This window comes from Cavia porcellus, unplaced genomic scaffold (genome assembly GCF_034190915.1).
Source record: "Cavia porcellus strain 051 isolate PalLab524CR breed Dunkin Hartley unplaced genomic scaffold, mCavPor4.1 scaffold_6, whole genome shotgun sequence".
Classification (NCBI taxonomy): Eukaryota; Metazoa; Chordata; class Mammalia; order Rodentia; family Caviidae; genus Cavia; species Cavia porcellus.
Window position 1 is genome coordinate 99,821,202 of NW_026947489.1, and position 27,996 is coordinate 99,849,197.

Consider the following 27,996-nt stretch of genomic DNA (forward strand, 5'->3'; position numbering starts at 1 on the left):
GATAGCAGCAGCTATGGAGGCTCTCTGAAAGACCCAGCTTAGAATTCAGGAATGGTGCGGAGTAAGGAATCATAAGTAAGAGGAGATATGCCCTGCTGACCCAAGAACGAACTGGGCTGAGAGAAACCAACTGGGAATGCAATCCTGGTGCTATAACAGGAACAGAAAAGCCTCAGTGTGGAAGCTGGAGCACGCGCCATTGGAAGCCACGATTTGGGTTTCCAGTCACCGCCACTGCTGCGTCTACATCCACTTGGCAGGGAGAGACAAGGGAAAGCTCTGAGAATGGGAATCGGTGAATGGAGTTGAAAGCAGGATGGGCGGGGAGCTGTGCATTGACTTGCGGTGAGTGAGAGAACTGGGACTCTTCCACTGTCTAGGAGACTCCAACAGAGGACATTCTGGGACCAGGCAGACTTGTGGGAACAGGGCGCTGCAGTGACTTCAGTCACTTACCCCCTCTCAAGCGGGATTGGTGAGCTGGGCCTAGTCTACGTGACGCTGCTGGCTGAGACCCAGTAGCTAGTACAACCCAGGTCCCAGCGCCTGAAGGTAGATTGACCTGGAGGGGTGGGCCCCACATAGGCTGCCTGGTCTGCAACTTCCTGGTGTGCTGCAGTGGGCGGGAACACCTAGCCGGCACAATTCAATCAGACTGTGGCCGACAGGGAAGGAAGCTGAGCCTCCTATATATGCTTGCATATATAAGGAACAAAGAATATGGGAAGGGGAAGCAACAAGAAAGGGTCCTTGGCCACCAATCCTGAGAAAGAGGCAATAGCAGACACAGCACCAATAGATATAAAGCGCTATCTCCAGAGCCTCATAGACGAGTTCAAGAATGAAGTTATTAATGACCTGAAGCTAGACAGAAGCAGAATAGTTAGAGAAATGCTAAGCACTACCTAAGAAAAAACAGATGGTGGAATGGAAGAACAGAAAAAGAGTGGAAAATTGTTTGATGGAGAAAATAGAGAAAGCATAGAATACATGAAGCAGGTTCAAAGAGATTACCAGGAAACTAAAAACTCTATTGAAAATGGCATAACAGCTTGAAAGAAACTAAGGACAGATTATCTGAACTGGAGGGCAGATTTGTAATATGGGAGAATGAAATGAAAAACTTCTTAAAAATAACAAAGAAACAAACAGCAATAATACAAAGACTAGAAGATGATAAGAGGGTCTATAACTAAAGAATTAAGAACATAAAAGAAGAAGTAGGGACACAAACAAATGAACTACAAAAGCTACTCACAGAAATAATCCAGGAGAATTTTCCTAATTTAGCAAAAGGTAAAGATACTCAATTGTATGAAGCATACAGGACCCCAGCCACCTACAACCCAAACAGAGCAATGCCCAGGCATATAATAATTAAAATCCCAGAAGTACAATACAAGAACAGAATATTAAAAGCTGTCAAAGACAAGAAACAGACCACTTACAAGGGAACACCCATCAGAATTACAGCAGATTTCTCGGCACAAACCATCAAATCACGAAGAGTGTGGGGGGAAATAATCCAAGCTTTGAAAGATAATAAGCTCCAGCCAAGATTAATATATTCTGCACAACTATCCCTGGAAATTGATGGAAAAACAAGGTGCTTCCAGGATAAAGAGGAACTAGGGGAATATGCAATCACCAATTCAACTCTACAGAGAATACTGCAGGATATTCTAAAAAAGAAAAATACGAAGAATCGAGAAATAGTGGCAGAGAGGCCACAATTGAGTGGAGCAGAAAACAAAATGAAGAAAACAAACTGACAACTAATGACAGAAAAAGAGCTCAACAGAATTGAGGCAGAGAAGATTGGATGATAGGAACAGCTATTTTGGAGAAAATGACATCTTAATAGGTAATACTGATTTAGTATCATCTCGTTTTGAAGTCTCAGCAAGCTTTTGTTCTTCTGTCTCCAATGGTCTAAACAGGTTGTATCTTATTGGATTTTATTATGTATGATAGTATAAGCAAAAACTTTTATAGACAAGGAGATTATACAGAAATCATTGTTCATTTTTTGTTAGTTGATTCTAAATACCCTGTAATACTGTCATTCTCTTAAATGGTTTTACATTGTTTTGATATATTTGATGCTACAGTATACGAAGTTATACTCAAAGATTTCAAGGAAAGAGACAATATGGTAACTACTTTTATGTCGGGATTATCTTGAGGTGAAACACTATTTTGCTTAAATGGTTATGTTTTGATCTGTGCTGTTTTGCTGTTATGCCCTCTTTTATCTCAATCTCCATTTTATTATTTACTTTTTTATTTTTATCCTTTTAATTAAGGGAAAAATAAATAAAAAATAGCAGGATATATTATAGTAACCCACTTTGACTATCCATTATCTTGATTTAAAGCCCTGTATTGCTCTCACCATCTTGTTTTGACTAATGTCTCTCTATTCTGTTTTGCTTGATAGTACCAGGTTCGAAAGTTTAGGCAACAGCTGTGATAGCGGGAGGCATTATGGTAACCATTGTTGATCACCTTGTATTATGCTTTTACATTATCTATTATGTCCACCCTTTTGATTTGACCGACTCTGTTCTGTTATGTCACATTTGGTTCTACTCTGTTCCAAAAAAGTAATAAGAACTGTTGGAGCAACAAAACCCAAAATGTGTAATTGTCATTGTACAAAAGAGAGGAAAAGAAAGTGTTCTAAATGATATAACTGCATGTATATTTAAGTGTATAAGATAGATAATGATATTACTGAGTTTTGTTGGATCATTGAACAGAACTGTTTGCAGTCTCACTGTTGGAATGTCCACTTTATAAGCTTTAATTTTGTAACTTGAACAATTATTTCTAAGATGACAATATGTAATCCATTAACTAGTGATTTCCTACTGTTTATTTTTTTCTGTAAATCTGTATAACTTGTACCCTTTCTCTGCTTTTTTTCTTTTTCTCCTTAAATAGAATTAAAAAAAAAAAAAAGAAAACAGTTGAAAACTCTTACCTTGCAAAAAGGTGAAGGGGTTGTGACAGACATGTCCAGCATCTCAGAGCTCCTCCAGCTCTCTCACTGTGGTTGCATCGCACTGAAGTATGGAGCACGTGTCTTTTCTCTTTTTGCCTCGGAGCATCTTCAATATTATAAAGGCTGCTTCGTACATGTGCAAGTAAAGATGCTTTTCTCAGGGGCTGGGGATTTAGCTCAGCGGTATAAGCACCTGCCTTGCAAGCAGGCAGTCGTGAGTTCAATCCGTGGTACCGATAAAAAGGAAAAAGACAAAAAAACAAAACAAAACAAAACAAAAAGATGCTTTTCTCGAAGGATGCTGATTAATACCACTGGGAACTGTCCTGAACCAAAGAGGATCGCAGAAAGTGTAGAGAAAAATGTCCAGTGCACGGGTGCATTTTCATGAGTGTGCTGGGCGTTGAACCCAGGGCCTCGTGTACACTAAGCACACTTCCTGCCTCTGAGCTACATCCTCAGCCTCTTTCCTCTGCTTTATGTATTCGTTTGTTTGAAACAGGCTCCCTGTTTCCCAGGCTGAGTTCACCCTCCTGCCTCAGCCTCTGGAACTGTGGAATTATAGCCGTGTGACATCATGTTCAGCTTGGGAAGACAGTTCTGAGGCACACTACGTACTCCTCAGCCCCCACACCACAGCAGCAGCCTTCGTAACGCACCCTTCTATTTCCTTTCCTTTCTTCTTTTGACTTGCTTTTCCCCATTTCTTCTTTCCTATCTCCTGAGATCCTCTTCCCCAACTCACCTATCTCCAGGTTTGTGTCTCAGATTTTTCTTTCGCAGGAAACCCCCTTAGCAGGAGATACTGCCAGAGGCAGACACTAAAGAAGCAGGTCCATTCTCCTGGCAGCGCACTAGAGCCTTAGGAACAGGAAGTACCAGCCTCTGGAAGGAGTCAGGCTATGCTCTTATTACGCCCTGTCGGATGGTACATGGTTTCATTATGTTCACTCTGATCATGTGATAAGATGGTATCTGCCAGGTTTCTACCTTGCAAATCTGGTCTCTTTCCCTTTGTAATTAATAAGCACTTTGTGACAGGTGTTTTGAGATCATGCTATACATTGTCAAACTTCCAAATATTTATTATTACATACAACAGTATGTGAATGGCTTCTTATATGCAGTTTGCTTACACAGTTGTGGATGCTGAGAAGTCCCAATATAGGCAATTGGAAGACTGAAGGCTTAGCAGAGTTGACGGTGTAAATTCTAATTTGAGTCCAGGTTCAGAAGCAGAAGCAGACTCATCTTCCAACCCAAAGACAGGCAAACAGAGCAAATGAATTCTCTCTTCCTGAAGTTTTATTCTGTACAGGCTTCAACTGATTGGACAAACACCACACCTGATCCCATGCTGGGGAAATCGATCTGCTTTACTGAGTCCACCAATACAAAAAATCTCCACCAGAAACACCCTCCCAGAATCATGTTGATAATGGGCACCCTGTATCCCAACCAAGGTGATGCATAAAATTAATTAATCGTCACAAGTGGATATGACCCATTATTACCACTCTTTATTTTGGTGTGAAAATTGTTCTAGATTTGGGCAGAGGAGGTGCCCACAAGCTGATGTGCTTATCCTCTTCATGCTTTGGATTTTCTTTGATTTCTGGAACAAAAAGTGATATTCCAGGCTCCTCTTGCTCTTTCCCTATTGAGCTCTGGAACCCACCATTCTCCCAAAGAGCCTTGGTTCCTTCAAGTGGACAATGACTTTTAGGAACCAAGAACTCAGGGATCCGTGCTCATTGTGTTTGGGGATCACTTTTTCCAGGTCCTAAGGGGCAAAGCTAGGAAGTAAATCTACCTATACCCCCAACACAAAAATAAAACAAAAACCATGTACACAAATATCCATAGCAACATTCATCATAGCCAAAAAATGGATATGACCAAATATCTATTAACTGATGACTGTATACATAACATGTCACATATCTATACAAAAGAATATTATTTGGTAATCAAAATGAACGAATCATTGATACATGCTACCATATAAATAAGCCTTGAAACTGCTATTCAGTGAAAGCCATAGATTTTCTCTATTTTTAGTTCTAGCTCAAGTATTTCTCTATCTCTAGAGAGATAAATATAGTAGATGAACAAGAAAATATTTTCAATACAAAGTTCTACCTCAGGGATAAACCCTGAGAACAGATTAGAGGTTGAGGATGAGTGACAGCTTGGGGAAGTTGGTCATATTTGAGGTTGGCTTTGATGGATGAGTGTTAGCTAAATGGTGAGGATAAAGAAAAACATTCCTCATAAAGTGAAGAGTATGTGGTAAACACAAAGACAGAACATCATCTAAGGGATATTTACCAAGAGTCTATTATGTGTTAGATACAAGGATGAGGGCTGGCATGCTAGCCAGATTCGGGGACAAACTCTTAGGCCAGATATGAGCCCTGGACCAGTACCAAAGATGAGGATGAAAACTAGCAGAAACATGGCTCACCCTGGGTTAAGCAGGCAGTTTCTATAAAGAAGAGTTCTCTGAAACATACTTCTACATGTGTCCTGCTGGATCAGTGAGGACTAGGGTTAGCCCGGCTCTCTTGAGAATCTGTGCAGTGCTGACAGCTTTTCCTGGTCTTCTTCAGATCACACATCCCCAACCTTCCCAAGACGGGATGCTACTGCTCCTAGCTGCAGTTGTGGCACCAGGAAGTAGACAGCAAGCAAATTAGCTAGGGCAGAGTTTGTTCTGAGTCTGCAGCTACGAAGACCAAAGAAGAGGATGTAGCTCCCTGGAAGCCTGGCTAGCGATGGTTGGGCCAACCCCAAGGGAGGCAGGGAAGACTCGGAACACAGATGCCTCTGGTATAAATGGCTCCCTGCTGGCCAGCTCAATTGTGTCTGACTCATTTCCATGAAATTACCACCCTCAAGCACTAATGAGGTGATGGTAGAGACAGCCAGTATTTTACATAATTCCCAGGAAGCGTGTACTAAGTGGAGACCAGGAAAGATTCCCTTGAATTTCCTAAGAACAATGAAGATGTGTGGGGAGGAGTGTCACTATGGTGAGAGCAGAAGCTAAGTGGTACCTGGAGGTCCCTGGTTGAGGAGCCAGCCCTGGAGTCCCTCTGGAATGGCCTGAAAGGATGAAAGAACTCCAACTGTTGGAGTTTTGTTCCAATACTGACTTGTATCTGGGACAGGCAGTATAGTGGTAGCGTCTTTTTGGCCCTGGACTCTACTTCAGCTCACAAACATACTCAAGCCTCATTCACCTTCATAATGAAATTCTCTCTCTCACGTGCCTCCTTCTCACATCATCTTTTTGGTGCTCTTCACAGTCAGATTTCTAGAAAGAGATGCTATATGCACATCCGCTGTGTTCACTCTCACCTCAATAGTTAGCAAAGGCAGTGAAGCAGCTGAAGCCAATCCTTCACCCGCTCCTCTCCTTTCCACCCCACCCTCACCCCAGGATTTAGCACTTTGTTTCACTCTTTGGAAATCCTCTTTCTCTGGCTTCTGAAAGGCCAGTGGATTCTCTTTCTATCTGTGACTTCTTTGAATCATCTTTTTCACAGAATTCTCATGTGAGGCTCATTCCTTCAATGTTGTTTGCTCAGGGCTGTCCTTGGCACCCTGCCCTTCTTGCTCTGGGAGACCTCATCCATCCCTTTGGCTTTAATCAGTTGCTTACAGGTTGACACTTTCAGCTCCATATCTCTTCCGTGGGCTTTTGGTCTTTGTATGCTCTACTCCTGGGAAATGCCATGGTACCCAAACTCAATACATTATGGGTACTTCCCTAGTCGAGTTAATCATCACCTCCTTCAAATTTGCTCCAGTGATGGCCTTTAGTGCAAACTCTTACTCAGACACAAAACCAAGAGATACGAGTAGTCTTCTAGTCAATCTTGGTGTTTAAGGCCAGTGGCAACTTACTATGTCCAATTCATTCTGCTTTCTCTGATTCCTATCCTCAATGCCCATCATCTCTAACTTAGTTGAGATTTCATCATTTCTTTGAAGATTTTGTAACAGTTAGGAACAGGTTTTCATATTTATCATCTGTTTCTCCCTCTCCCTCCATCCCCCATATTATTCTCTAAATGACCTGGAAAAAAAAAAGAAAGAAAGAAATCTATAATTCTGTCAACTGGTTGAAAATCTTTCAGTGGTTCCCAGTTCCCTCAATAAAATCCAAATCCTTGACCCTGAAGCCATGGGAGAAGGTATGACTCTGGGCCAATGATGGGAAGCCTGGAAGACTTCCCCATTAGAAGTGCTGAGAGAGGAATTCCTCACTTCTAATAGGTCATGTGCAAGAGCAACTGCCCCTCTTTGGAGATAAGATGCCTGCCTTTGACACCTGGAAATGCTTTGGCTTTCCGTTAACCATAAGAAGAAACACTGCATATACGATAAAAACAGAAAAGCAAAATGATGGGAAATGTCTGGTGCTCTGGTTTAGATCTAGAATTCCCCCAAAACTCCCACGCACACAGAGGCAGGGCATTTGGACAGTGAGTGGATCACAGGGCTCCATGCTCATCAATGGATTGATTCCTCTACTAATGGTTCAGCAGCCGAGAATGTGGCTGGTAGGTGTGGCCTGCTCAGAGGTGGGTCCCTGGAAGTGTGGCCTGAAGGATTGATCTCCCTCCCCACCTTCTCCCTTCACTCTCTGCTTCTGGCCACCATGATGCAAGCAGCTTTCCTTTCCTGTCCCCTCCTGCCGTGCTATTTCTGTGTTGGAGCCAGCTGACCATGCACTGAAATTGTGAGTCACAGTAAACTCCTCTTCCTTTAAATTATGGGTGTCGGGAAATTTATCCCAGCAAGAAGACAGTGACTAAGACGTTTAGGTCTTGCTGATATCCCTGAGACACTGACTAAACCAGCCCAGGATGATTTACCTCCACATTTTCTGGGGCATGAGATAATAACTTCCAATTACAAATCTCCTTGACTTCCAGTGGTATTGTGTCCCCTGTGCCCATCATAACTGAAAATACCACTAAGTCAAACAAGATTTAATAAGCCTAACCTAGCTTAGCAATATTCTCTGTTATTTGCTTTGATGATCATGTGGCTGACTGAGAAACGTCACTACCCAGCATCACAAGAGAGCATCATGCCACATATCACAGGCAAGGAAAGGATCAAAATTCAGAATCTGAAGTATAATTTCTACTGAATATGTTGTACTTCTCTACCATCATAAAGTTGAAAGATCATCAGTCAAACCATCACAAGTCAGGGACAAGTTTATTTAAACTACTTCATTTAGGTTTCCTGTTACCCATAGCTGAAAGTATGTAACACACTGATTGCAGGTTTCTCCTTTTTTTTTTTTTGGTCTTTTTTGTTTTTATCAGTACCAGGGATCGAACTCACGACTGCCTGCTTGCAAGGCAGGCGCTTATGCCGCTGAGCTAAATCCCCAGCCCCGGTTTCTCCTTTTTTAAAATAAAGATGATTTTATAAAAATGAAGTCTTTCATGACCCTTCTAGAAAGAGGTCTGAAGCCACATGTTGTTCATGTTGCAATAGGAACCTTCTTCTATTGTGGCATTTAGAAAAAAATGTATTTTGTCTTTAGATTTTCCTTAAAAATTTCAACGAAGAGTCTCTACTGCAGTGAACAGCCAGGGCATTCTCAAAACCAGTCTCTCACACAATCGCACACTTCACTACTCCTCCTCACCACATCCACCCTGTCTTAACCCTACACCCCTGCAAGGAAGATAATAATGGCTCGTCAGCTGCATTCTATGGAGAGCTGTGTGTCACCGGTCCTCTCTGCTCACACATCTAATTGTGCTGGCCTGTTGTCATGGAAACACAACCAATGCTGTGACCTATGGCCTAGAGCCTCTGTCTCTTACATGCCCAGTGAAGAAGAGGAACTAGCACTTGCGAACAACATGACAATGTTCTATATTATCTGTTGTCCTTGCTGAACAAAGAGGGAGAATAGATTTCTGTAAAGAGGGCTGGGTTGGAAGTGCCATGAGAGATGAAAATTTAGTGAGCTCTGATTCTTCTGTGAACTGTCTCTGAGTAAGTCCCGAGCACATAACATGTGTGCAGGTGGATCTGAGGAGCTAGAGGAGTGGGAAGGAGGAATGAGGGGAGCAAACATGTAATGAGCACTCACTGTCTGCCAGATGCTGTATTACATAGAACAGTACACACAATAATTAGCATTTTGGAGCCTAGTTAAGAACAAGGTTCTTTACACCACTATTTTTTTAATCCATACAAAAATCTCATGAGACAGATACCATTATTATCTCAATTTTTTAGAACAAGGAACCACAAATAATTGCAATTCATGTGGCTAGCAAGTGGTAACCAGAGAAGATTGCCTATCCCTAAAATATCTGCAGAAACCCATCCTATCCTATCTCTCTACTAAGATGAGGGCTTTGGGTTTGTCACTTTTTTAGTCATGTTGATATTGAACTTGTTATTCCACTCAGGCTAGAAATACATTGCTTATAGGTCTAAAGGCTGGAAAATCCAAGAACAAGGTGTCAGTGTGGTTGGGCTCCAGTAAGGGCTCTGGTTCCATAGATATCCATCTTCTCACTGTAGCCTTGCATGGTGGAAGGTGTGAGAGATCTTTTCAGGGTGTCTTTTGTAAAGGCACTAGTCCCATTCATAAGAGCCCTGCCTTCATTACCTGATTTCCTCTCCAAGGCCCTACCTCCCAACACTATCACATTAGGGGTTAGGATTTCAACATAGGAATTTTAGAGGAACACAAACATTCAGGCCATAGCGATCTCACACCAACCTTAAAGATGTACTGCAAAGGGGCTGGGGATTTAGCTCAGCAGCATAAGCGCCTGCCTTGCAAGCGTGTGGTTGTGAGTTCGATCCCTGGTACTGGTAAAAATACAAAAATACAAAAAAAAAAAAAAAGATGTACTGCAAAGTGCTTCTCTGAAGTGTCCTTACCTGTAGTAGGGGAAAGTCTTTTGAACCATTGATCATAACATAGTATAATTCTAATGATAATTTGGCAAGATATGAATCATTATTTCATTTCTACAAATGAGAAGTCTTATGCCCATAGCGATTAAGCAACTTCCCCAAAGTCACATGGCTGAGCCTGACATGGTGGCACAGAGCTATAATTCCAGCAGTTGAGAGGATCTCCGATGAGTTTAAGGCTAGCCTGAAATATAGCAAGACCCTGTCTCAAAAGCAAAAGCAAAACCAAGACCAAGACCAAAGTCACATGTCTGGTAGTTAAGGGGAACCAAAAGCAATGGATGCCATTCCTAAGCCTGTGTTCTACTTATTCTTTACTATGTTTTAGGGCCAGTTGGCCTCTACCTGTTTACTGCAGCTTCCTTTAGAGTTGCCTCCAAAGACCAACCCTGTCTTTAACAAAAGGACCCCAACTACTTTCCCGATTTCTGAGGACAATCACTCCGACCAGACAAGACCAAACTAAAACACAGCCACTTCAACCAGAAACCCAGCCTGTCCCACACTGAACTAAAGATCATACCCTCAAATGCTGACCATTTTCAATACCTTGATCTCAGGAAATGACACCACGATTCACTCTCTAATTGCAGCCCCTCTTCCTTCCTTGCTTTACATGTGGTCCATCGCTGAGTCCTGACAGCTCTACCACCATTGGTCAAGTCTCCCCACTGCCCTCATCCACACCATTCCGGGTCCTTATCTGGATTATTGCATGATCCGCCCAGCAGGCCTCCATGCTTCCACTGTTGTCTTCTTCTAATCTGGTCTTCAATGCCACGGTGATTACCATCACCCTTTCACTTAGGTGATTTCCTGTTACTCTTTGGAGAAGATCCAGAATCATCTCCCAGAGAAGATTATGTCATGTTATGATCTGTTTTGCATTTGCATAACATCCCCTATTTTTCCTTCATGGCACTGTCATATTTATGATTAACCTTCAAGTTAATTATTCATCTGATTATCCACTTGGCATGCGTCTCCACTAGAGTCTGGGCTTTGCTTTCTATCCCTGCTCTCAGTGATGGCTGCAGCAAGCAGCAAGATCAGTGCTTTTGTGCCAGTGTCTACTGTAAACCTTTGTTTATGTGTCTGCGTCTGTCACTGAACTCTGCATTCTTTTGGGGATAGAAATCAACTCTGTCTGACCTCAGAACTTAAATTTCCTCATTCTCATAGCAAGACAAGTATTAGGAAAATAATCATGTAGATGAGGACACTGAAGCCCAGAATGCTTTGGGGGAGCCCGATATCAGGCAGGGCCGGAGCAGGGACTCTGGCTTCGGTCAGTTGCAGCATGACTGCAGGACTGCGGAGTCCCAACGCCGTTCCCTACTGGTGCTGAGCTCCGGATGAGAACTGCTGGTTGTCCTCACTGGTCTGAGATAGTGCAGCTCAGCAGCTCTGTGAGAACAGGGGCGCCTCTGGGGTGAGGGAGACCCATCTCCATCTTCCCAGAGCACCTTTTTTATATTACCCTGCAAGCCCTGACTACCATGACTTTCCTTAGGGCCCAAGGTGACTCTGTGTTACAAGGGCTGTTACAAGCAGCTCTCTCCCAGGCAGACATGCTCTGAAAGGGAAGGTCGCTGGGGGCCCTGGGTGAGTGACCTCCCTTCTGGCAGGCTCAGCCACCGGTGGGGGACCACGCACCACTTCTTCAAAAGAACTCCTTCCTCGAGGGCAGACACTGCCCACCTCCAGAAGCTGCAGGCTGCCAGGAGTTTTAAGCCTTAAATTTGCTTCCCCTCCTCTGGCTACTTCTGTTTATCTTATGCAATTTTTAAGGTAGGGAGATTGAACACAGTGCCCGTGCCTTAGCATTGAGCTACATCACAGGCCTTTTTAAAATTTATTTTGAGATGGGGTCTTGCCAAATGGTCCACATTGGATCTAAACTTGTGATCTTGCTTCAGTCTCCTAGAGTGCTGGGGGATTCCAGCTATGTACCACCACGCCCAACTATACCCTGCATAATTCATGCAAGGCTCTTCCACTACCCGTTTATTAGTTTATTAAGATGAGGTCTGTAAAACTCTGCCTCCATACTCACTGCTCTGTCCAATCTCCAAAATCATGGCTGTTTCCTACTTGTACTTCATAATCTAGGGAAAGACATTAAGAGAAATTCCAAAGTGGTCTGGGAGAAGGACAGACACCCCAACCGAGGGGTCAAGCAGGATGGAAGGGGGTAGCTGGGAAGAAGGAGTAGGGGAAGAGAAGCGAAGGCATTAGAGGTCAAGAGGTCCCAGCCTGTCCTTCCCAGGATGTAGGATCTTGAGCAGGTGTGGTCTGCACGAGGGCACCTGTAAACTCACCTTTGTGATATCTCAGGTCTCTGTCCATGTGGATACTGCATGACAGGCCTCTGTAAGCATTCCATCAGACAAGGAGAACAGATGGCCGGCCACGGGGACTCGCACCTGTGATCCCAGCACTGGACAAGGCCGAGGCAGGAGGATAGAAAGTTCAAGTTGAGCCTGAGAAACTTAACAATTTAGTGAGACTCTGTCTCAAAAATAAAAGTGAAGGGGCTCGGGATTTAGCTCAGCGGCATAAGCATCTGCCTTGCAAGCAGGCAGTCGTGAGTTCGATCCCTTGTACCCATAAAAAACGAAAAAGACAAAAAAAAAAAAAAAAAGTGAAGAGGGGGTGGTGCTGGGGATGTAGCTTGTTGTGAAGACCCTGAGTTTGATCCTCTGAACAGAAAAGAGAAACAAAACAAAATTTAAAAATGAAAATAAGGGTAATAGCATTCCCCCAAAGTGTGGCATGGGTAGCTTAAACATATGCAGATATCCACCTTAATTTTTTTTTCTGCCCTGGGGATTGAACCTAATCTCACTTTACCACCAAGCTACATCCCAGCTTTTATTTTGAGACAGTGTCTTCCTAAATTTTCCAAGCTGGCCTAGCACATGTGACCCTCCTGTTTCAGCCTATCAAGTAGTTGAGATTACAGGGATGTACCGCAGTGCCCAGAATACAAAACGAACACTCTAAGGAGTGATTTATAATTTTCTTAGGAAATACCTTTTGTTAGAAAGTTCTAAAGAAAATCATATTAATGAACTAACAGTACGTATGTTATGTAAACACAGCAATGAGAGTAGCATGTAAACAAATGATACTCCGGTAACATGGATTTAGAAAGTACTCCACGGCCACCATGGGCTTTTAACCTGCTTAACTTTCCCTCTGCATTCATCTTCTCCAATCATGAGCATAGTTCCTTCTCCACTTTGTCTGATGTGAAACTCAAAACTAACTTCAAAACTTGATCTTGGAAATTTTATTATGTTGGCAGATTTATGCTCTCTTTTGCTGATTTTCCTTCTCTTCCTGAATTATAATTTCACTGTGCTCTTCTATTAAAGCTGTGGAAAGTAAAAAGTGGTCAGGTAATAGTATACAGAAATAACATTCAAAAATGTTGGAAATATTAAGTCCTAAAAACTATACATCTGATGAGCAGATCCTGGCATCAGCATAGTCCTTCATAATTTACAAAGTACTTTCTACATGCCATTCTCTGTCTCTGCCTCTATCTGTGTCTGTCTCTCTCTGTTTGTCTGTCTCTCTCTCATCCCAGAGATTGAATGTAAGGCCTTTGCACTGAACTACATCATCAGCCCTTTTGTATTTTTTATTTTGAGATAGGGTGTTATGGTTCCTACATTGTGTCAACTTCGAGAATTTGAGAAGTTTAAGGGATTCTGCCAGGAGCCAGGGTCCTTACTTTGGAAACAACCTCCACCTGTGCAAGAGGAGCACCCAGAGATTTTGTGAGCTCCATGTCAGCCCTGGGGGCTGGGAGAGGGTAGGCTGCATACAATATAAGGGAGAAGGGGCTGTTCACCTCTCTCTGGCTCTGCCTACTGCCTTGAAGTGTTGCCCCTTTTCTTGCCACCCTGCCTTGGAGCCAGCTGAAACCTCCACAAACAATGAGCTAAATAAACCTTTCCTGACTTCATTTTGGGTGTCAGATATTTTGTCCCAGGCACTTTTGGCCAAGGTGCTTCCAGGATAGGAAGGAACTTTCCAGCCTCTGAATGCAGAGATTACAGGTATGCACCACCACACCTGGCTCTCACATGTCCTTTCTTACACCATTCTGGTCTTTATTTGTAAAACTCAAAGCTACTAATTGGAATACACATGATTATGAACCCCAGGTCAGCGACAGGACGGGAAAAGCAAGCGAGGCTTGAAGCAGCCAGATGACTCAGTCACACATGTGTCAAGACACTAGATCAGATCCAGCTCCTCTGACTCCCATTTCCATATTCCTCCAGCGTCCCTGTAATTGCTTCGTATTTCTGTCGTTTTAAAATAAGACCGACGTGGCCTTGGGTAGCTGGGGAGGGAAATCTGAAGCCGGTGAGGAATGCAGGCTCGTGAGAGGGTGGCATATGACCCGGGCCTGCCCGATTGCCTGGCTTGGTACCGACTCGCAGCACGGCCCAGTTCAGTGCCCTTCCTGGGTCACCGCAAGTGTGTTGCCCCAGACTGGCCTGGGCTAGGTGTTGGGTGAGAGCCCAGGCATACAGTGATGTGTGCCCACGCCCCAGGGCAGCCAGTCTGCCTTTCCTCAGCTCCCTGCACCCCCTTTTCTCTCACTGTCCTCTGTCCTGTCAGTTACCTGCCCGGATGGCTCCTGATCTGTGATATAATTCTGGTTTGCTGGAGCTCCGGATGTTATGAGCATTGGGGATCAAACAATGGTTTCCTCTGCACCCATTCGTACATATGTGAAACATTTCTATGCATTATCTCTGATTCTTAAATTGGAGGTGGGGCTGTAGCAGTGGTAACATGTACAAAAGAAATACCACCCACAAACTCCCTTTAACAATTGTTTTTCTTTCTTGCTGTCCCTTTCCTGTCTAAATGCAAAGAGAATTTTTACACAATTGTCTTCACTGCTACCTTAGGTTCTAACAGTTGCTAGAACTGCATACATACACTGACTACAGGGTCTACATGAAATCACTTGGCCAAAAAGAGAAAAGAGTAATTTAGCAAAAGGGGCTGGAGTCCAGCTTTTCCAGAAGGCCTGGATCAAGAAAGTTGTTCTGGATCCAAAGCAGCTCTCCAGACCTAGAAGCAAAACTCTTGATCTCCTTTCTAACCCCCTGCCATTCCTGTGTGAGCTACTCTGTGCGTTTGCTTGTGTCTACTTATTTTTGCCACGCCTCAGCTATATGATTTAGGGTCCCCAATCATGCTTTCCTATGTCATGCATCACAGCCAGGTAATCCTGTGGAAGCCACTGAAGGTCACTATCCTCTCAGCAGCAGTGTTACCTGAACCTTCTGGGTTTTTGCTCTGTGAAGTGCAAGTGTTAACAGATGCCTTGCCCTCTGAAATTTTCTTTTTTCTTGTTCATTTTTAGAACCTGATTTTTCAGCTTCCTTTTGATTTGGCAAACCTCTAAATTTTCCTAGCATATTGCCTTATTGGTCAAGATAGTCAAGACTAATTTCTATGTTAGCTTTCCCATCACCGGGACGTAATACCTAATACCCACCGTTTAAAGGAGGAAAGGTTTAATTGGGCCTATGGTTTCAGGGGGAAAGTCCATGGTTGCCTAGCTCCAAGGCAGAAACCTCATGGAGGAAGCTTGTCGTGGAGCAAAGATGCTTAGTTTATGGTGGTCGGGAAGAAGAGTAGGAGGATTACACCAGAGAGGAAGGGCCATAGACTCTAGACGCACACACAACTTCATGACCCACCCAGACATACCCAGAAGAGTGCTTTGCTAATCCCCTAGCAGCTCCCAAACCAATCAAGTTGGTAAGCATAACCACCAATTGTTCTACTTACAGCCCCAAACCCACCCCTAGTAGTTCTGCAGACAGCTCAGCTGAATTTCTGGAATTGCAAAGAGCACATTTTAAAATCTGCTGCCCTAGGATAAATTCTTTGGAATGGAATTAAGGGACAAAGGTACAAATAGTTTTAAAGTTGCTTGATAATTATTGCCAAATAGCGTTCCAAAAGTATTATGTAAATTTACCTGACCACAAAATTGCCTATTACCATTGTTTTAGTTCTTGCTAATGTAACAGTAGAGATGGTTCTTATTAATATTTTAATTTGCACATTTTCAAGACTAAGAAACTACTTTTCTTTATCTTGGCTTGTTGCTAGATTTTAATTTATGGGAAGATGATTGTTTATTCAAACTTTAATTTCCTATGATATGAACTTTACATAATTCAGATATTGATTCTTTGAATCCTTACTAAACATTCTTCTAACCTATTTTTTTATTCTGTTACTCTTCTTTGCATAGAAACTTCACATTTTTATGTAATAAAATCTGTTCATTTTTTCCTTTGTGATTTCTTCTTTTGCCTCAATGCTTTAAGACTTACCATTTCTCCAAAGATCTGATAAAAAGTGAATTCAATTTCCTGCCAGTTTTTCTGTAATTTGGCTTTTATATATTTAACTGTCTAATCTGTCTGAGATCTATTTTTATGTATGGTATAAATGTGTGAATCTAAATTATTGCACTGGCTTTTAGATTCATAGGCATTTGTGAATAAGTGAAGCCTCTGAGTATTTTGTTGTTTTGTTTTGTTCTGTGTTTTAGTGATGCAAAGAAAAATTTTCTAGGGAACCCCCAGCTTGTTTTTGAGAGAAACGTGAGTAAAACAGAGAAAGAACCTTAGACAGTTGAGACAGAAACAAAGAGAAAAACTGAAACAGAGACAGAAAGGCTGAAATAGAAACAAAGAGAAGTGAAGAATCAAAGAGCAAGAAGCCACGGGAGGAGCTCTGGGATGGCAATGAATGATCCTCCTCTGTCCTGCTGTCCCCATCAAATTTCATCCTGTTCTGTGGACCTGGGGAGGTTCCACAAGCCATTTGGGGATCCAAATTACCCCCCATTCTCCATTGCCTCTAGGCCTGGGGGACTGGAGGCCATAGAGGACAATCTCTTTCCTCTCTCCAACCTCTGTCTTCTTTCCTACAGCCAAGCCTTAGGCACACGGTAATCAGTTGTGACGGCCACCAGCGGAGGCTGTACAGTCCAGAGAGCTCAGCCTTACTCTGTGGCCCCATTCTTCCAGCCTACAATTCCCTCTAGCCCCACTTGGCTTCTGAGCTTAGCCCCGCAGATCTCTCCCAAGGTTCCAGCAATGCCCTTTCCCGCCACTGCCTGTTGCCTTGCTGAAAGCTTGGGCTCTGTAATATGAAATACTTACTGAACATCTACTGTGAGCCCAGTAAGTACTACTGGGCTAATCTTAAGGATAGTTAACTTGATTAATTCTCACAATGGCCTTTTGAAATATTATCCTTGCCAGAGAGATTAAGGAACTGTGCCCTCAATAAAAGGTCACTTTGAGATTTGAATTTTTGCCCTAATTCCAAATATTGTAGTTCTTCCCCTGCAGCAAGATACTGGGCGTGGACCTGGAGTATAACTTATCTAGTATGCTTGAGGCCCTGGTGTCATTCCTAGCACCATTAAAATAAGTAAATAAATAAGTAGCCCACATGTACTCTTTCTATTGTGTCTGATTACATTCGGTAAACCCAGCCATTAAGTATTTTTGTGAGTGGTGCATAGTCCCAGCTACATAAGAGGCTAAGGCAGAAGATAGTTTGAGGCTAGGATTTTGACAGCAACCCAGTCAACATAGCAAGACTATGTCACAAAAAGTGGGGTGCAGTGGCACATAACTATTGTTTCAGGACTCTGGCAGCCCAGTGTAGGGAGACCTCTTGTTTAGGCCCAGCCTGGACAGTTTAGTAATTTAGCAAGAACTTGTTTCAAAACAAAACAAAATTTTAAAAGGGATTGGGAATATAGGTGGGTTTAACCTCTAATACTACAGAAAGGAAGGAAGAAAGGAGATGGGGGAGGGGGAAAGAGAGGGAGAGAGAAAAGGAGAGAGAGAGAGAGAGAGAGAGAGAGAGAGAGAGAGAGAGAGAGATTGTTCTCTAATCTATAAAACTAATGATAAAGAACATTGTTTCTACCTGCCCACAATCTATTTGCCATTCTTCTCATAGTGGTTTCATGCACTTGTATCCTTTGCTGATTTTCTCTTCAAGATAACTCAAGTAAGTTATCCTCTCTTGCTTCTCTAGGTACTTCAGGGGAACTCAGGGAACTTTAGGAGCCAAGCAGGCCAAGAAGAACATCACAGCAGTTCCTGGTTCAGGGATGGGCGTGAGGCCAATTCAAACCAATGAAACTCAATTCCAGGTCTTAGCTTTTTGTGTTTCTTTCTTTTTTTTGAGTCTACTTTTGATATGAGACAGAACAGTTGAGAGAGGGACTCTCCATTTCTTTTCATCAGAAACTTTCTAGAGCAGTTGTTCTCAAAATATGGCCTCAGACAACCTGGGAATTTGCTAGAAATGCCATTTGTCTAATGTCACCCAAGATTCACTGAACCGGAAACTCCAGTTGTGGGGATCAGCAGTCTGTGTTTTGTTTCGTCCTCTGCTACTGGGAATCAAACTCAAGGTCTAATACTTGCCAGGCAGGTGCTATACTGCTGAGCTACATCCCAGGCCCAGCAGTCTATGTTTTTAACAAGCCCTGCAGGTGGTTCTCCTTCAGACTGAAGTCTGAGAAGCCCTGGCTTTGGGAAAGGAAGGGAAGTGGAATCCTGGTATCTAAGACTAAAGCCACGGAGAACGGAGAGCTGAGACAGAAAAGAAAAGAGGCCTGAAGAAATCCGTGGTCTCTCTTGGTCACTTGCTTGTTGTGTCATCTATTTACACCAACCGCTCAATTCTCTCTCCCTCATTTTGTTTTATTTTATAGGGGACAAGGTTAGGTCAGAGATACAATTCTGTGGAAAAGCACTTGCCTGGCATGTGCAAAGCCCTGCGTTGGATCCCCAGCGCTGAAAAAAAAAAGTGTGAAAAGAAGAGAGGAGAGATAAGAGATGGGCATGTCACTATATTGCCCAGGCTGGCTTAAAATAGCTAGATCAAACAGTGCCCTTGCCTCAGCCTCCCTGGAAACTGGGACCACAGGAAATTCTCTTTTTATTTCAGTTTGAGTCAGGCTGGTTACTGGCTACCTAACAAGTCTTGGCTTTCAAGGAGAACATTTACTGTCCACTTATTAGGCCAGATCTACCAGGCCAGGAGGGATCCCAGCAAGGGCTTTACCACTAAGCTAGAACACTGCCCCCCCCCCGCATGTGACTGATACCATTAGAATGTGAACATCAACAGAGTGGGACCCCTCTGTGTAAGGAAGTAGGCATGCGCAGTTTATCTCTTCCCTTTGTTCTCTGGGGGAGCCACCCTAAGTGAAGAGGAAAGTTTACTCCAGACCCCCATAAGAAGAGACTCCAGAGGCTGGGTATAGAGCTCAACGGTACAGTGCCGGCCTCGTGAATTCAATTTCTGATACAAAACAAAAAACAATGAACCAAGAGGCCTGTGATTTTCACAGCCCTTCCTGTAACAGGTAGTCAGTTTATTCTGGGAACCATGCACATGGGAACTCACATCTAATCAAACTGACATTTTGATCCCCACCTTTTGGTTTTTCATGTCCTGTTTCTCAATTGTTCCAGAACTTGGGCGAGAAACTGTTATTTGATGAGTTTTTTTAATGTCTCAGGGTAATGTCTTACCCCGACTCAAAGAAAAGGAATGCAGACAGCCATCTCAGATCCCTTCCTTTTGTTACATTTGTCGGTTAAGGAAAGATGGCACTACCCCTCTTTCACTGAGCTAAATCCTCAGGCCCCTCCAGTTCCATTCTGCTAGGCCCTTTTTTTTTTTTCCAGTTTTGGGGACTGAATCAAGGGTGTTATATACAGTGCAAGCACTCCAGCAGTGAGCTGCGCCTCTAGCTCCTATGTCCTCATTTAAAATTTGAGACAAGGTCTCATTAGATTGCCCAGGCTGGGCTTCAACTTCTAATCATGCTGCCTCAGCCTCTCAAGGAGCTAAGACTATAGGTGTGTACCACCATATCCAGTGTGTGAGTCACTTTTTCTTTGTAGGTAGGACACATGGCACTTATCACATAAGGGAGAAAAGGTTTATTTTGGCTCCTGTTTATAAGTCCATGGTTGGCTGATTCCAAGGCAGTGTAGCATCGCAGTGAGGCACAGGGGAGAGAAATCTGCTCACCTCATGGCAGCATTGAAGCAGAGAGTTAGGGATGCATTGGAAAGGGAGATACAAGTTCTAGGCCATGCTTCCAGTGATCCATGTCTTCTGAACAGACTCCACCTGCTAATAGCAAATCAGCTATACTGTTTTCATAATCCAATCACTTTCTAAAAAGTACTGCCTCTGAGCACATGAGGCTTTTGGAGGACATCTAAATATAAGTCATAATACCTTGCCCCTGGTACTCAAAATGTTCATATACACCTCTTTATGCAAAATGCGTTTAGTCCATCTCTAAGGGTTGTCAAAGTCTTAACAGTTCCAGCATTGCTGAAAAGTCCAAGTCTCCTTTGAGACTGAAGGTAAATGCTTAGCTATAAGCTCCTGTAAAGATCAAAAAGAAAGTTAAACACTTCCATCATATAATGGCACAGGATAAACATTCTCATTCCAAAAGAGAGAAATAGAGGGGTAGAAAGCAGGACTGCAGGGCTGGGGATATAGCTCAGCGGCACTGCACTGCCTGGCAAATGTGAGGTCCTGAGCTTATTTCCCAGTACAAAAAAAAAGCAAGACTGAAACTCAGAGCAAACATTAACTCTTGTAGTTTCATGTCTAGTCCCAGGGGCAAAAATGTAAGCGCCAAGGGCTTGAGTGGTCCCATCCCCACGGTATGGCCAGTGATTTTAGCTCTCATGGCTTCTCTTTTGGGCCCACTTTGCTTGGTATCTATAGCTTTCCTCAGACATTCTACATTCTGGATTCTCCAAATTTCTGGGGTTGCTACTGCGCCTTTGGCTTCACCCTCACAGTGTCATGCACTGCCATCTCAGGGGCACACTGGCCCGCAAGACCTTCTTCTAAAATCTGGTAGAAGCCTCCATGACCCCACAACTCTTATATTCTGCGTACCTATGGATCCACCCCCATGTGGATGACACCAAAGACTGCCACCAGCTCCACTCCCGAAGTGGCTAGGCTCTTTTGTTTATCTTTTTTTTTTTTTTTTTTTGTCTTTTTCATTTGTATTGGTACCAGGGCTAGGCTCTTTTGTATAATGGCTGCAGAGGCCTCTTGAGTGCTGCAAACCAAATCTCATAAAAAGTTTTCTAGGTGATCCTTCTTAAGCAGGTTGCCCTGGGGCTCTCTTCTCAAAGCAAAGTCTCTTACTTTTACAGGGCAAAGGGTAGGATTTTGCTGTTTCCACACAAGCCCTCAAGGCATCCTTCCCATTATCCTGACTCAAAGTACTTGGTTTCTTTTCAATTCTTTCAGCAACCAAGCCCTCCTTGACCAAAATTTTATAGATCCCAGTTTTACCAGAGCTTTTTTTCTAGCCAGACCCAAGACTTCTGAAATCGTTCAGCTTGCCATTTGCTTTTGCTTTTCAGTATAAACTTGGCTAAAAACTGCCAGAAATATTCATGTCACACCCTGAGTGTTGAGCTGCCTGAAATTTCCCCCACCAGATTAATGAGTATGTCATTCTTGAGCATAGTCTTTACCATTTGACTTTTAAGTAGCATTCTGATCTTCTAAACTCTGACAAGACTCTCCCACCAATCTCAGTTACAGTATTCTAGGGCTGCTTCTCCAGCCAGAATCTCCAAGCCTTCCTGAACTCATCCCATGCACCAGCTCCAAAAGCTTCTGAATCACATGTTTAGGTAGCATCACAGTGGCTATCCTACTTCTGTTACCAAAATTTGCTTTAGTCACTTCCCTCATAGCTGGGATAAAATACTTGATATCCTCAACTTCAAGGAGGAAAGGTTTATTTTGGTTCATGTTTACAATGCATCCAATTGGCTCCAAAGCAGGGTGGAGGCAGATGGGCTGTCAGAAGAAAAGCTGTTAACTTCATGTAAGCAGTGAAACAGAGAGTGAGAGGAGAAGCTGGGAAGGGAGACATATCCTTCTAGATCATGCCTCCAGTTTCCTACATCTTCTGACCAGACACTGTCTCCTGACAAGTCAGCTATAAGCCCCATAATCCAATCGCCTTCCCAAAAGTCCTGTCTCTGAGAGCATGAGGCTTTGGAATAATATGTAGATATAAACTATAACACCCACCTTCTGCTAGGTTTTTCAGCCACACTATCAACTAAATTGACATAACACAGATTAACAGAAGAAAAAAATCCATAATCACATATATGTGCATGGGAAGCCTACATAATATGAGACCTGACAAAGGTTAGACAATTAAATCTAAGCTTACAAGAAGGAATAGGTGCTTGGGAGTGGAATGGCTTTGCAAACTATGAGAGGAGGAACTATATAGGAGAAAAGGCTGTCATGTTATTTGGGTAGGGTTTCTCAAGTAAAAGACCATTAGAAACCAGAGCTATCTTCCTATACAAGTCAGTCATAAGCCACATAATACTGTACTAACAGGGCTGGGGATTTAGCTCAGCGGCATAAGCGCCTGCCTTGCAAGCAGGCAGTCGTGAGTTCGATCCCTGGTACCAATAAAAACAAAAAAGACAAAAAAAAAAAAATACTGTACTAACGTAGATTTTCTATTCAGATGTAGCTTTCTTTTATACAAAGACAGGTTTTCAGAGCTACTCCTATGTCTGTGGTTTCTCAGAACAACTAGATCAAAACAGACCAGTGATGTTCCGTGTTTGCAGGAGGCAAAGTCTGATCCACTGTCATATTTAGGGGTGTTGTGTTCTGAGCCCCAATACGTTCCAGGATGCCAGGTCTCCCGTTGTCTCTCCAGGGATTCTCAGTGTTCTGCTGAAGAGAATCTCCTTTGTTCTCATCACACTGCTGCTGTTGCACCTGCGGGAGGGTGACAGCCCATCCAGTGCCCCACAGGACACCGGAGGGACGATTGCAATCACAAAGCATTTCCTTTCAGCTTTCTCCCGAAACAGTGTGATTCTGTGAAGCAGAAATGGGGCTTTAAAAGCCTGGTGTTTTAAAGGGCTCCCCAGGAGCTGTCTGTCTTGCTTCATCATCAGATTCTGCCAGCTGTCTAACCTAGATCCACATGGCTGCTCTTGAAGCTACATCCTTCTGTCCCAAAGGCTACGGAAGTCTGAGTCTGTCCTTTAAAGGAAGAAAGGATTCTCTTTTCTCCCTTCCACTCATTAGCTCTTGTCCATGTTCTTCCCACATCTTTTGAAGGTCCTGGGAAGGGGTGTGGAAAAGATGAGGATCTACTAGTAGCTCTGAAAACCAGGTGTAGGTGTTAGAGACTGAGCTCACCAGAGCTGCAGTCAGGCCTCTCTGAAAAGCAGGGAAGTGAGAAGCCAGCCAGCCACAGCACCTGACTGATGGAGGGTGACAGAGTGTTTTCCATCTACTGACACTCATTCTCGGTCTTCCTGGAATAGTTAATTCTTTCCAGATGATCTAACTAGCACTGTTTTTACATGGTTAGTTTGTACATATGCAACTATGGCTCCTTTTTTGGCCTAGATCATCAAAATTTGTCATAGACATAACTTTTCAATGTTTTAGCTTATTAAAAATGGAAATGGGACTTCATTGAAATTAAAAACATGTGCATTAAGGAACACTACTGGGAGACTGAAAAGATTATCTCAAGAATGAGAGACGTATATGTAAGAGACATACAGGATAAGAGTTTATATCTAGAATATAGGAAAAACTCCATACCTGGATATGGTGCTTCACATCTATAATCCTGGAACTCTGGGAGGGTGAGGCAGGAGGATCACAAGTGGAAACTGAGTCTAGGCAATTTAGTGACCAGTGAGAGCCTGTGTCTAAATAATAAATAGGTGGGGGGCTGGGGGTGTAGCTCAGTGCAGAGGTGCAGAGGCCCTGGGTTCAATCCTCTGTACCAGAAAATAAAAATAAATAATATTGAATAAAATACAAACAACCCTTAAAACTTAACAAAAAGATAAACAACATGACTAAAAAATAGGCAAAAGAGTGGGAATCTAGCTCTGAGATAGCATGCTTGCCTGGTATGAGGTTAGCACCACAACACAAATAGCCACAAAAACAAACAAACATGGGTAAAGGACTTAAACTGACATTTCACCAAAGAAGATATATAAATGGCCGATAAGCATGTAGATCTGGGTGTGGTGGTGCACATCTATAATCCCAGCACTCCGGAGGCTGAGGCAGGAGGATCATTGTGAGTTTGAGGCCAGTCTAGGCTACATAGAAAGTTCCAGACCATCCTGGATTACATCAGAAGATACTGTCTCAAAACAAAACAAGACAATAATGACAACAAGCAGGTAGAAAGTTGTTGAATACAGGCCAGTAGGGAAATACAAATCAAAACTACAGGGAAACCAAACAAGCACCTCCCCTCCCTGATAAGTGGCTGTGGTGTGGCAGACTATGACCCCTCCAGGGGGAGAACCACCAGTATCTCCTGAGATCCGCGCCATGTTGGAACTTATGAAGCTGGGAAACCAAGCAACCAGCCTGCCTCCCTGCTAAGCAATATTGAACCTACTAGTGCACAGCCTAGAGTCAAACATCCCACTTCCCCTACCCCCCTTCTCCTGTCCCCTTGTTAGCAAATGGGAACCAGAAATCTGAGTGTCCCCTGGGAGGTTGACCATAGCAAATAAGGGGGATTTCCTTCTACCATCTCTTTGAAGACAAGTATTTTTATTACTGTTTTGCTCTATTCTGATTAATAGTACTGCTCTATTCAATATTCTGTTTTGATAAGTTCTATAATGTTCTGTATTTCATTTCATTTTGATATATGTGATTGAAAGAACAACTATTGTGAAGATAATGAGATATACTGTGATACCTATTACTGTTATCCCGGTAACCTGCTGTGAGTTCTGTACCAATTTCACTGTACGATCTTAGTTGGCTTTATTCTGTCTTGTTCTGTCGTATTTTACTACTTTCAAAATAAAATTTTAAAAAACACAAAAACTACAATGAAGTATCACTTCACACCTACTAGGATGCCTAGAATAAAAAAAAGTGAATGGAGGAGTGTTCAGTGGTAGAGTGCTTGTCAAAGGCCCCAGGTTCAGCCTTCTGCACTGCAAAAACACAACAACAACAAAAGGAAAATAGCATGTTGACAAGGATATGGAGATGCTGTAATCATAATACATCATTGATGAGAATGTACAACAGCCCACTAGCTGTGAAATAGAGTATGGAAATTCTATAAATAACTACCATATTACCCAGTGTTTTTACAATTAAGCCTGGACACAAAAGATTTGAAAATAGGAACTCAAACAGTTCCTCTACATGAATGTCCACAGCATCATTATTTATATCAGCCAGAAGATAATACAAACAATGCATATGTCCATCAACAGAAGAATGGACAAAGTGTAGTATATTCACTTAATTGAATATTACTCAACCATAAGAGAGAATGAACCATGATTATGTGCTACCACATGGATAACCTTGAAACATGAGCTAAACAAAATATACCAGACACCTACTGGGCACAATGGCACATACCCTGTAATTCCAGCCCTTGGAGGCTGAGGCAAGAGTATTAAGAGTTTGAGGCCAACCTGAGCTGCATACCAAGACTCTTAAAAAACAAACCAAACCCAAAAGTCCAGATACCGAAAGATATATGTCATGTGATTCCACTTGTCTGAAAGCTTAGAATAGGAAAGTTCACAGACATAGAAATTAGACTAGAGGTTACCAGAATCTGGGGAGAGAAGAGAATGGGGGTTTTTAAAGCAAAAGCAATAACGAAAAAGAAGCAAAGAAAATAAGACAAAAAGCCAAAAACTATACTTGTGATTTTATCCTCTAGGATAACTGGGTGCCCTGCCAGTCTGCTTGTTCTTCTTTTTTCATTTTTATGTTGAATGTAAGTGCTCTGGAACTCAAACCTTTAGGGTCCAAATATGCACTCTGTCATTTGTTAGCATCTCTATACTAGGACATCTAGGACATCTCTACACTATTTCCTTTCTGTAAAACGTAAATAGCAATACAACTCAATCAAGTGGTTGATTTGTGGATTAAATTAGGTAATGTTTTAGTAATTAGCACAGCACCAGCATGATAGTAAGTGCATGATAAATAGTAGCATATACATATCTTTCTTCCTAACTATAAATAGAAGCTGAGGATATAGCTATTGCCCGGGATGGACAAGGCCCAGGATTCAATTGCAGTACTGCAATCTTTAAAAATTAAGAGGATATATAAATGTGTTACACTGTTTGTATCTTACTGCATTTGTTCATTCAAGCTGCTATAAAAGATACAGTAGAGCATTGAATTGTAAGTAACTTCTGGAATGTTCCACAAGATGAGCTAACATTTCTGATAAGTTTTAACTTGATAAACAGATGATGTCTTGCAATATTAGTAGTACATGATGCCCAAAGTTACATGATCACAACTGAGCCAGTGGTTCCCCATTCTCTGCCTCCTTCTCTCCTCTTTCTCCTTTCTTCTCTTTCCCTCTCTCCTCTCTCTCTCTCTGTCTCTCTCTCTCTGCAGTATTGACTGATTCCCCCCCCCACACACACACACCAAGGCAAGAGGTTATGGAGGAGATCCCATCTGTAGAGAAGGAAGGAAAGGAGGACCCCTTCACTTTAATGAGCTTAGGGAGTTGTGTAAAATGTGACAAACAGTATAAAACTTTGTAGAAAAGCATAAATAAAGCTGTAACAATGAAAGCAATGGATCTGTTTAATGACAATGCAATGTTACATTTCCACAAAATCCTCAAAAGGGCCAAAAGCAAATATCATTGGGTAGATTCCTTGTTAGAGTTGTGTGAAAAGAAAAAGATTCTATTGAGCCAATACTGTAGATAGTAGTGAATCTGTTAGTAATAGTGAAAGTCATCATCATACACGACAAAACTCTCCCCTTTAGTATCTCTTATCCCAGCCACAAAGGTTGTCAGAGGTAAGTGGAGGTTACATTGTTCATTTTTGTTTGTATTTTATATTTTCTTCATCATTTTGTAGTATATTATAGTATTGCAATCATTTTTATATGAATATCTTTGGGTTGTGGAATGAATCATCTGAGTTTCCATTATTTCTTATAGAGAAATTTGCTTTGATATATAAGTGCTTTGAATTGCAGTCATGTTTCTGAAACAAATTATACTCACCAACCAAGGTTTTACTGTACCTTAGATTGGGTAATTTATAAACAACAGACATTCATTCCTACAATTCTTGATCCAAGATCAAAGCACTGGCAGAGTCTGAGTCTGGTGAGGGCTCTGTGCTTCATAGACTGGGCTGTCTCTGTGGACCCACAGGGGGAAGGGGCCCCTCTTTCATAGCCGCAGTAACCCTGCTCCCGACGGCAGAGCCTGATCACCTAATCACCTCCTAAATACCTCTCGCTATCATCCCATTGCGGGTTAGGAATTTTGGAAGGACAAACTTTCACACCATAGCACCTAGCTCTCTCAATGTTCAGTTTAAGCAAAAATTATTTTAATGACTACATATTTTAACACTATGCCTACGGAATCATTTTCTCCACCACATCCTCATTAATGAACATGTAGGTAATTTTCTATTTTTCCTTGTTTTGATAATGCAGTGGTGCCTCTCTTTGCTTGATCCTCCCTGGCAGTAACAGTATGACATTGGCCCTGCCCAGCCTTCTGAGCCCTGGAGTCCTCAAGCCATTGTGCTACACTGAGATGCACCTGAAGCTGCGGAGTCCAAAATCTAAATTCCAGTGCTGCTTGTGTTGTTTCTGGAAGATGTTGGGGATTGTCCTGTTCTGGGCCTTTGCCTCCCCACGTGTAAAAGAAGCAATTAGAGGGTGTGATCTCAGGTACCTTTTCTGCTGTGAGGCTCTCCAATTCTCAGATCATCCTCTACTAGGCTATGAATTTCTGCCGTCCCATCGTGGCCTTCCTCAGGGCTGTGTGTGCACACTCTTGAGCCTGTGTTTCAGCTTCTATTCTTAGCAGC

At 42.6% G+C, this 27,996-nt stretch overlaps 1 long non-coding RNA gene across 1 annotated transcript; it reads right to left on the reverse strand.

The window, feature by feature from the left end:
- Positions 1–2,394: 2,394 nt before the first annotated feature.
- LOC106026729 (uncharacterized) lies at positions 2,395–27,973 on the reverse strand. The gene is made up of 3 exons (XR_002790175.2): positions 27,861–27,973; positions 12,301–12,419; positions 2,395–3,200 (listed from the first exon to the last, which is right to left on the reverse strand). It is a non-coding gene; the product is annotated as an uncharacterized LOC106026729 (long non-coding RNA).
- Between the last annotated feature and the right edge of the window lie 23 nt (positions 27,974–27,996).